Here is a 12,008-nt window from a genome sequence, read left to right as displayed (position 1 = left end):
CCCATATAATGAATGATACGATATCTTTTATAGAGGTCAAAGATTTGTTCCCAATTTCACATCTTTCAAATTTGATAAAAAAATCTCTATTTTCGATACTCAAAAAATTTGATAATGTAAGATCATCATATTTTTCTTATCTATAACAGGAAAATATGCAGTATAAACTCTATACGATACAACTCTTTCAACGCGAGCATATATCAATTGAATTCATCTTTTGACCCCCATCTTCCTGTTCTGCATTGTAATTAGCAGTAAATATAACATTTTTAATTAATTAAGCAGTAAATATAATTTAAAATAATTTATTAGAGTAAAACAATGTCTGTGATATACTTAAAATAAACAGGAATTATTACAAAATTCTCCTTATATATACTCTTTTAAAAAGTGACAATGAAGCATCCTTGGCTACTTTAAATCACAAAACTTATGAAAAATGTATATTAAATAATGTAGTAATTTTTATTAATATGTATTTTTTTTTTAAAAAACCTACATTTTTTAATTTAATAATATTTTTTAATCAAATGACACTAATTTTTAGGGAATTGCATTATTTTATTAACATAAAATCAATTTTCGCTACTTAAATACTTAAATTTGATTGAATAACGTTGAAATTATTATTTATATCAATTACTAAAATGATTAAATTTTAGGTTATCGGATTCTATTGACTGAAAATATTTTAATTAAATGTAATTTATCATCAAATTAATTATTCTTATCTTTTAAATTTAATATTTTTCTCATTTTAAGACCAATATACTAAATTATTTGAAAACTTTATGAACAACAGATTTTTAGTTTATTTTGGCGATCTACGTCGTTAATTTTATCTTTGAAAGAAAGAGGAAATTGTCTTTTTACGATAGCCTCCCTTAGTGCTATAAAATTGGTTAAAATTTCATTTGGGGTGTGTTAAAAACTTTGAAATATAATGCAATGAAGAAAACTTGATTATGATTAAAGGTCGTGTGAAGTTCGGAAATTGGTGGAAATTTCTTAATTAGGGAATGAAATCCTTAATATTTTGTTTTCTAGGTAAGTAAACTTGATTTCGGTAATATTATTCTTCAGGAGTGTTGAAGTTCATTCTTGAAATAGAGCACAAAGGTGCTTCAATATTAGAAAATGTTAGTTTTCTCTTTCACAGAGCAAAATTCAAAATTAAAACAATTTTAATTACCGGTTATTTAGCCTTTTGCATCCATATCCTTACGCTCTAGTTCGGAATTACAGAGTAAATACAGAGTCTATCAATATTATACATTCACGTCTAACGATTTCCACCCAGCGATTTGTATTTCATAATATTGTTCTACAACGCTTGAATTATTTCGTCATTCTTATTTGTAACGAAGATTAGAAAACGAATAAAAAAGAAAATTTATAAAAGATTATAATTATTAGTTTGAACCGAGATTTGCAAAAGCCATCATTACTTTTTTTCTAAGTAAAGAGCTGCTCGTTTCTTTTCTACTGTATAAAAATAGATTAGGAAATAATGTTTAATAAATATAATTCAAAAGGGGAATGAAGAGTCGCAGAATATCTAATTCCATCTCAAAATTTATCAGGTAAAATATATGATATATTGCGTATCAAAGGTATTCAGAAATCTGCATAATAGAAATCTAATATATTAATACTAGAACGTTCATATTCTGCCTAAATTACAGACTCCATTCATTATAGAACTTTTTCCGTTGGATATTGATATGTTTTAGCTGGAATTCTTTATAATTTCTGTATAACGAGCCCTAATGCAGTCATCCACTGAAGCTGTGCAAATTTATCTGACTCCTAGTTAGACACAGTGGAGCGTTATCCTATGTTCAAAAAGGACAATTTTCTGAGAACTAGAAACGTAATACTGCTGTTATATTGATACAAATTCTAATGAATTCTGCTTGATCAACAGGAAGCCCCAAATCAATCTTTTATAAACTCGTTACTGTGGGACGAATATCAAAATTAAAATTTGGCCCATGTCAGGGGACTCTAGATTACCGGTGTGGCCCAGGCGCAGTTCAGAACTTAACCTCCATACATACATACATACAAGAAAGACTTCGGGCGTACACGAGGTGTTTAGACGGCGGAAAAGAGGGTAAGAGAAAGGGGAGGAGAAGAAGTAGGGAGAAGAGATAGACAGTAGAGAACTTAACCTCCAGAGGTGGTGTTAAAAACAAACAAGAATACCGGGAATTTCCCGCAAAAACTTTTTCCGAAGAAATATGTCTGAAATCAATATTGAACACGGTGACGCCTAATTTAAATTTGCCTGGGTCCCATGAAGCTATAACGTGCCACTGGTTGGATATCCCATTCAATGTACTGTAATGCAAATCGGGATTCTATTTCGGGAAAGACCAGTAAAGTTCTTTCATATTCATTTCATTATATCACTTTTACAAATACTGTATTATTTGGTGGATAGGAGCATTGTGATGAAACAGAAAAAGCTTTTTCCAAAATTTTGCCACAAAATAGAAAACAGAATTATCCAGAATGTCAGTGTAAACCAAAGCAGTAAAGATTTTCACCGGAACAATGTGGCTTTGGCCAAGCTATGTATAGATACATCTCTTAAGAAGATAGGATGACCAAATACTTTTGATAATATAGTTTATTTCGAGAGATGTCGAATATTTTGTATGTGGGACTCTGTCAGTTTGGACTGTCATCACAGCATTCTTTAATTTACATTGTAAGTTAATAAAGAAACTCTCCTAAACTATATGCTAAACAGAATTTTTTTACCAAAAATTATATTTAATTTTAATTATTAAGCTTAATATATTACTGTAAGAATAATTAGCATCTTTATATTAGTTTAACAAGTGAGATGAGGGAAGGAAGGATTTTTCAGTATATCATTAAGATAAACAGTGGTGCCTCGTACTTCGAATTTAATTCATTCCAGTTCAAACTTCGAATCGTTGGAAGTCCGAAGTAAAATTTTCCATAAATTTTCCCAGTTGTGAAATAATGGAAAACGAATTAATTTCCAGACTCTAAACAACATTCATGTCAATAAATTTAAAACAACACATACATATAATTTAAGGTTAAAAATAACAATTAAATACCCTAATAATGAATTAAAACACGAAAACAACAAATAGAATACGTAAATACTGTATAATAAAATGAAAATTGTATTTAATAATCGCACACCATCGATTTCGGCATCTTAAACATGGCCACCAGATTCGCCACACGCGTACCGCTTTCGCGCTTCGCGATAAGTTCCTTTTTCATCTGAATCGTAGATATTACAGCCTACCTCTTACTTGTTAGACTTCGTTCGTTCTGCACACTTCTCAAATGCCATGATTAATAAGTTAAGATGATATTGGGTTGAACTGAAATTTTTTTAACAGCTTTTGTTAGTTAACATAGATGACTACCGACCCATTTCGCTTTTATCGATAATAGTTGTGAAATTTAACACATTGCTAATTTGAGATTGTATTGTTCGTTCAGAAATTTATTTTGTGCTTGGAGTGCATTTTTCACTGCACGCGCAGTTCGAAGTTTGAAATATTGAACGAACTCCGAAGCAAACTTTTGTTGAATTTGGCGAAATCGTTCGAAGTACGAGGAACTGTACTGAAAAATCAATTTTATGTCTAAAACTTTAAGAAATTTGATGTAATACGCTACTTAAAATGTTTTAAAATATAAAACATAATATAAATCATTACAATATTTAAGAATAATTTATTACAGTAGTGGTTCCAAAACTGATTCTGAGACCCCTAGGAGTCCGCAGGCCCATTTTCTAAAGACGTTTTATTTTATTACTTAGCAAATACTGAAAAATATTATTTAAAGCTACATTGAGCCATAAATTAAATATAATAATTTTGTATATTATATATTAAAATATTGTATTTTTAATGACTTTATGAATAGTCAAACAGTTGGTTCTTTTTATTAAATTTTATACAGTAATTCATTAATTTTGTTCTTTTAACAAAACCTTACAATTACAATTAACGCAATAGAAAAAATTAATATAAATGTTTCAGATGCTTATCCTAATTGTAATTTATTAATTATTGACAAAGCTTAAAAGTTGAAAATTGGAGTTTGCCAAAATATGTTTTATAAAAAAAGAATCCGCGACCTTCAAAGTTTCGTTACATTACAATGTAAGTAAAAAGTTAAAGCTTGAAATCCAGCAATCAAGTAATAGTTTTTGGGCTGCAATTTGAAATTGTAGACCTATAAATTTCCACTGTCGTCCGCCCTTCTGTCTCTCTGTCTATCATTCTTTAAATTAATCTTGAGAACGGTGTTAAATACATATAAGCCGAGACTATATATGGAACGATTAGGGAAAGAAGTCCGATTAACTGTACACGAACGTCTGATCTAGATCGAAAGTTAGGTTATTTCAATTCAAAAATTTTCCCCTGAAAGGTGTTAGATGACCGGCACGGCACTATTGCTAAAGGAAAAGTATGATGTACAGGGGTAAGACATTAATAATTTCAGATGGAGAGCATATATAAATTAAATAAATTTTTAAAATATAATAAAAAAAATGCTGCCCGGCGTTGTGATGATGCCGCAATAAATAATTTCTCGTTAAATAATTTTGTTAAATTAGAAATAATATTAAGTATTTTCGTTAATTACAAAGTTTCCGTAATCTGCTAAACCTATTTTGTCAGGTTTTCAGCAATCTTATAGCGTAACTTCAATTTTGTGCATTATGGTCAAACTTACAATGAATGTACTGAGAATATTCAGTAATATTCAGTGTGTGAAAAGAAGCAAAAATCAGAAGAATTCGGACTAAATTTGAGTTCGGATTCCTGCGATAAGAGAGGAATTTTTGTTCAGTTAACATAGAAAATTGCTTCAAAGGAAATGTATAAAGATATTCAATTTTGTTTTTGCGAGAATGGCACATAAATCTTTTCTGAAGAAATTGTTTGGTAATGGCTCTGTATAAGTAAATATGGCATCTTAAAAACATTTATTGTTGTATATATAATATATATGAATATACTTGTAAGAAATACGTGAAAAGAATACTTTACTGTGTCATTTATCTGTACGATAAATGACTTTTTCTATGTTAAATCTACGATTAGAAAATGAAATATCAATATGTATATTTCATTTTCATTTTATGTAGGACTATATAAATATTGTCTATATACTTACATATAAAAATTATATATACATATGGTTAATAATTAACACGTTTTAAGCTGTACATACAAATTAATTATAATTAGTACGAGCTTGATCTGTAATGACCAACATGAACAGTGATAGAAATGTCCCAATTCGTATTGCTCTTGATAAATAAAAGAATCTGTATCAAATTAGAATGCGGACCCTCGCCACTAAGTTAATACAATATTGCATGACCATTTGATTCACAATATATATATATATATATATATATATATATAAATCAGTATTTAAGGAATCAGAATAATAAAAAAATGTGGAATTCAAGGCATGGTATAAATAGTTTGATATTATTCTTAGAAAAACAAAGAGCAATTTTAGCGATCAAAGTTTTGCATTATAAATTACAATATGAAAGTTTTAAGTCTATCGACAAATGAGTAGCGAACATTCATTTATAATAATAATAAAATACTTTTATTGTTATTATTATGAATGAGTGTTGTTTCATGAATAAAGATAAAAATAAACCAACAACGAGTTTCTCAACTTTCCCAGCGACATTTAAAATTTTGGTGGTGCCATCTGTTTTCATATTTTATTAAGAAAATTTTTATATTTTTAACTATTATAAAATGGAAAAAAGCTTAATTTTGAGGGTACGGATGAGTTTTATTTAAGAAAAAAATTGTAAATGCTAATAATGAGTAAAATCGTCATTAAGTTCGACTCTACTGGAGATACACACCACCCCCATTATCTCACCCAAATTCCTCGACCTTTAATCACCAAAATTTAGTAACATCAATCCCCTAATAAACAAACCTCTCTGAAAAATTTCAGAAATTTTTGACAAAAAGAACAGGAGTTATTAAGCTTCAAACAGGGTGAACAAAATTGTGCCCCCCTCACACACACACTACACACTAACATTCAGACAAACAGAAATTACTCCCGAATTTTTTTGCATTTCCCGACGTTTAAAGTTGTCCTAAGTTCAAAAATGTAAAAATCATGAGGTATCTTTTGACCGATACCATACTTTCCCTCTGTTAAATATAGGCTAACAGACGGGAAAGTAATAGTCCAATTATATTAAAGACATCACCATCTTCACGTAAAATGAGAACAGTAATTAAAATGTTATTTAATACATGGATTTTCAATTCTAAATAACTTTATTACTTTTTAAACAAACTTAAAAGATGTTATTTAATTATCATTATTATTGTTATTATTAAATAAGCGCTTTGATAAATATACATCTTTAATTTTTGCTTAAGTTACTAAAATATGAAAACAAATGAAATTTAATTAACTTTAGTTTTTGTTCTCTTAAGCTTATTTTTTCTAATTTAATAAAAATAATAATTAATTGAGTTTAATTAATGCATTTAATTGATCCAATGATCCTCCAACTTTCATTGACATTTATTAAATGGATTAATGTTGGACTATTACTGAATATCAATATCGAATATCAATATTTAGAATTTTGAACACTTATGTTGCTCAAAATACAATAGAACAACATTTACATAATTTCGTATTCAATAATGAGCATAAGATAATCACAAAATGTTAATAACTCGCGTAAATAACATTAAAAAAAACTTTAATTAAAGAAAAATAATGCTTATTTTTACATTAAAATTATTTTATAATAAATTATTTTTAAGTCAGGTTGTGGGTTCGAATTCCACTTTCAAAATATATTACACATTTTAGTTGACTTTTGTAAGAGTTTGTCAAAAAAAAAAAAAAAAAAAAAAGAGCTTTAATTACCGAAATATGCATAAAAGTGTTCATAATTTACAGAAATTTTAGTGCTACAAAGGATTTTAATGCTTAATAAAGTAAGTATTCTAATTAAGTGGCTGTATAAATTATTGTAAACCATATTTGAAATAAGATTTATTAGAAATCTCTGTCTTAAGCAATGTATTTTGATGCTTGAAAGCTTCAAACACATTTTATTTAGATTTATTTCGATTTTTCTATTTTCTCATAAAGTAGATATATCATTTTCATCACACATTAAAAATGTTGGAGTAATTTCGGATAACGTTTCGAAAAAAGAAACTCCGAAATGATGTTTTCGTCAACAATTGCAATTTCCATTCTTGAAAACTTGAATTTATATTTTTCTTTATTTGTTCAATGAATGTATTTCTTAGTCAATTTGATTCTTATTCCTTCTACTTTTCATTTTACAATTCTTTTCTTTGTGTTTTTAGTATGCAGTCTTGCCATCTTTTTACTTTTATTTTCGCTTTTTTTAATAGTTAGTTTTTTACCAATTTGATTTATTATTCTTTCATTTATTTTTCACTGTCGTACAAATTTACACATTCACTATCACCTCGAAGGTGTTTGATCTCTTGAATTTGTTTCTTTCGACGCTCATCGATTCCTTTACATCCCACGCTTTAAAGTGATGCAACTAATGAAAAAAATATTAATTCTGGGCCAATTTTTGCATAATATTAAAGTGATATGGATGAAAATTGATATGTCGTCATATAATCTGTGGAAGAGAAAATTAATTCGTCATCTTGTCTCGAGCAATATGATAAATATGCTTTTTTCATAAGATTTAGGCTGATAAATCTCTAAAAAAAATTCATCAAACTGTTGTAAATTGAGTGATTATCGTTCTTTCATTTCGTACGATTAAAAATTTTTAATTGCCTTTGAAGTGTTGTTTAGTTAATTTCATATGTATCATTACGCCACACCGAATTAGACATTATTTTATTTAATTAGATAATTACGTATAAAACGCATTTCAAATATTTAAATTAAAGAAATTTAATAGTTTCTTTACTTTCTGCTTTTCATCTTGAGGTTATAAATATAATTACTGTAAGTGACTTCTTAAAATATTTTTGTTGATTAATTTTTATGTAGAATTAATATATAAAAATTAAGTAAGTATAAAAATTCATGTTTTTTTAGTGTTTTTACTTCTTATTTCCTTTATATATATTTTTTTAATTTTAGGAGTTAATTTTATTACTTTTACATTATTTTTATTTAGAATTGTTCGTTTTAGAGAAATGGAATATAATTTGATAATTTTATATTGAGAAAAACGAGAAAATAACAAGAAAAATATAAATAAGCCATTTTATACAATATACACAATAAGCAAAACATAAATTTAGATTGTACACTAAACGCTTAAATTTAAAGCTTAAATTCACATATAAGAGGCATTTGAATATATTAATTTTAAGATAAAATTGAAAAATAACAAACAAGCTATATAATATATTTTAATTAGCAGAATTAAAAGTAATTAAATTTTCATATAAAAATTTAAGGTATTAGAAAAAAAACATTAATTTAAATTAAATTAAATTTCAAAAAAATAATCGAAATACAGTCTTTAAAGAAATTCCCGTTTTTAAAATAAAAATTAAATTTTTATAACCTTTATTAGAAACAATAATAATATTTATTTTATATAAATTTATTTTTCTTTATCTTCAATTTTTCATTAATTGCCCCAAATTTAAATAAAATTGAAAACAAGTTTTAAAATATGCACAATATATTTTGAATCTACTTTTTAAAAAAATACATAAATGCTGCAAAACCTGTCTACAACAGAACTGAAGCTTAACGTACGACGATAACGTAGTAAGCTTCCGTTTAAGCAGGTTCCTTTCTATAAATGATTATATTTTTATTAATTTAGATTTTAAAAAAAAGAAGAAAATGTGTTAAAATTCATATTTAAAACTGTTTCTCTTTCAGTGTAAGTGTTTATGTTTTAAAGATATGTTGTGACCAAAATGACTGAAATGTGTATATGATACTCTGCTTAAAAAAGCTTAATATTCTTCGAATATGCTTTAATTATGATAACAATTTAGCTTCTGTTAATTTAACAGAAGCTAAATTAAAATATAAAGAGTTATTTTATGCAATTGGTACGAAAAAAGGTATTCGTATTCCCCTTTAGACAGGTTCCAGATTAATATTTTTTACGTAGTAAATCATTTCGTTCCATTAAAGCAGATTTTTGTTTTATAGAGTGTCCGTTTTAGACAAGTTTTGCTATATAAAAATAAAATAAAAAATAAAATTTCTAGTTACCATATTTTGTTATGTGGCATGATGCCAGAACTTGTTAAAAAATTCAAGATTTTATCAAGGAAATGGTCAATACGCACTCCGTAGACGTATTACTTCATCTTAGATATTGAATTCAAATAAAATACAAATAAAGAAATTATATTTGAACTTATTTAATTTAATAAATAAAAAAAGAGGAATTAATTAATTTTTTTTTCTTTATTTTTCTTGATTTAAAAAAATAAATAAATTTTTGAATGATTTTATTCAAAAATAAATGTAAATAAAATTAATCTTATTTATTTGAGTTTTAATACTTTTTATAATATAAAATTCAATTAACGTTATAAAAAATATAAATTTTTTAAAATAAATATACAAAGATTTTATTTTTAAAAAGTAATAAAATTTTAATTGTAAAGAAGAGAAACCTTTTAATGAAAGTTAAATAATGTAAAGGTTAAATAGAATATTTTAAAATAAAAGTATTTAAATTAATTCTGAATAGGAATTATTCTACAATAAGCTTTTATTATAATTAAAAGAGCAGAAATGTAATATTTTACATTAATAATAATGTTTATTTTAATTATATTTTCCTATTCCACACAGTTTGTTAATTGTGTAGCTACTTCATCTAATATACTTTCAATTCAAGAGAATGTTAATATTACTCGTGATGATGACATTTTATTGTGATTTTATTACTTTTTTCCACAATTTTTATCAATTATTGTATAATAGAATTGGATCATATAAAAACTGATAGTTTCTATTTATTATTGACATCGTCGCATTATTATTATTATTATTTTAACCTAAGCGTAAGAAAATTTTCTTATTTTATTTGAAACTTATGTAAGAAAATACAATAGAAGAAAATGGGAAAATGAATGTAGAATTGTCTAGAACAAGGAAAATGTAAATATACTTTATAACGAATTTGTAGTTACTTCACATAATATATCTTTCAATTTAAGATAATGTTAAAATAACTCGCAGCTCACAATAAGAAAGACCAATGATATTTTGTTCTGATATTATTTTTCCCTTGATTTTTCTTTAAATTATTGTCTAAAAGAATTGGATTATATAGAAATAAATATACTTTATTAATGGTATCTTGCATCTTTACGTATTTACATACTTTTTTAAAGTTGTAATTACCAAATTTGTAATTACTTCATATAATATAATATAAATTTAATTTAAGATAATGTCAAAATAACTTGCAATTCATAACAGAATTTTGCTGTAATTTTATTTAAGTTTTCTTTGGATTATTACATAAAAAAGAAAGCCTGATAAATTTTCATTAAAAAACTTACACTTTATCATTGATGTCGTTGCATTTTCTTACATTTATTAAAGAAAATGCAATAAAATAGAGAAGAAAATGAATGTAGAATTTCCTAGAATAGAAAAATGTATGTAACCATGTAATTAAAAAAAATGTGGTTATTTTCAATTCAAAATGATGTTTAAATAACTTGTAATTCACAATAGAAAGTTGATTATATTTTGTTGTGATATTACTTTTTCTAATTTATTAAAAAAAATTATTGTGTAAAAGAATCTGACCGCAGAAAAAAAGAAACAACTCGTCAATTCTCATCAAAAAATATTTCATTTTATCATTGATATCTTTGCTATTCTTTGTATTTTTCGATTTTTTTTTAACTTTCAAGACATCGAATAACGTTACTTTCTTCAATGCATTTTTTTCCTTCAATCCAATTTCATGCAATCGAGATAGTCTACGCGTGCACCTGATACACGAGTTAAAGAATTTTTATATATTTTCGGTGGTGGTGATCTGGCAAATCGACTGTTTAGCTCAGTTCAGCGAAGATTACGACGTTACGAGCACTTAGACTAAACATTACGCTTCTATCTTTCTATGTTGACTTTCTACTTCAATCGCTTGAAAACTGGAAAAAAATTGTTGATTGAGCATCTTTTATTTGAAATTTTAGTATTTGCAATTTTTACGAATGAAAAAAGCATCAACATATGCTTTTTCTTTAATTAGTTTTTCTTATGTTTATATACAGTAAGAAATATAAATAATTTAAAGAGATTTTATATAGGATACCGTACAGTCGAAATTAAGCCTTCTATTTTTGTGAATTGCGAGTAATTATTAATATACATATAGTATTAAATTATAATCGTATTTTAAATAAAAATCTACAATAAAAATTAACTTTTAATATATTTAAAATATGTATAAACCTCTAAGTAACAGTTTGAAAACAACTTTATGCTCTAAGTGAAGATAACAGTTATAAAAGTTAGATCAAAATATTGTTTATTGCAATAAATTGTTCTCCATAGAGAAGAAATGTTCATGAAATGTTTGCTGTTGGAATTTATTTCATAAATCCGTTATCCATCAATGATAACTCGATATTTTTTATAGCATGGAAGCCATAAGTGAAACATGTTATCTCTATATCCAGTAAATGATAGCTTCATAATGTCGAAATTATTAATTCTTTTTCTATTGGTTTATGTTCACCAAATTTATGTTATTAATTAATTTCAATTTGAATTAAGTGTTTTCTTATTCAATTTTGTATTTCTTATGAAACCTGTCAAGAAAATTACTTGTGTGGCTTTAAAAAAAAATACTCTATCAACACCGACATTTCATTGTAGAAAGAGTAAGTCAATTCACTAATCAAGTGTCATTTTAATTCTTATCAAGGAATTTGTTCAATATTTTTTAAACGCTTTCTCTAGTAAACGCTAATTTA

At 25.8% G+C, this 12,008-nt stretch overlaps 1 protein-coding gene across 4 annotated transcripts in view; it reads right to left on the bottom strand.

The window, feature by feature from the left end:
* Window positions 1–12,008, bottom strand: part of LOC136979563 (synaptogenesis protein syg-1-like) — a 292,582-nt gene that overhangs the window by 18,703 nt on the left and 261,871 nt on the right. Inside the window, exon 2 of one of the 4 annotated variants that reach the window (XM_067275574.1) lies at window positions 9,271–9,368. The exons of the other annotated variants lie outside the window; for them this stretch is intronic. The gene's annotated coding sequence lies outside the window, so the exon portion shown is untranslated. The remainder of the gene's footprint in view (window positions 1–9,270; window positions 9,369–12,008) is intronic. 4 annotated transcript variants of the gene reach the window in all.

Source organism: Centruroides vittatus, unplaced genomic scaffold (genome assembly GCF_030686945.1).
Source record: "Centruroides vittatus isolate TY-2023 unplaced genomic scaffold, ASM3068694v2 contig_628, whole genome shotgun sequence".
In the NCBI taxonomy this organism is placed as follows: domain Eukaryota; kingdom Metazoa; phylum Arthropoda; class Arachnida; order Scorpiones; family Buthidae; genus Centruroides; species Centruroides vittatus.
Note: the sequence above shows the minus strand (reverse complement) of the source record. Positions and strands in the feature narration are given on the sequence as shown.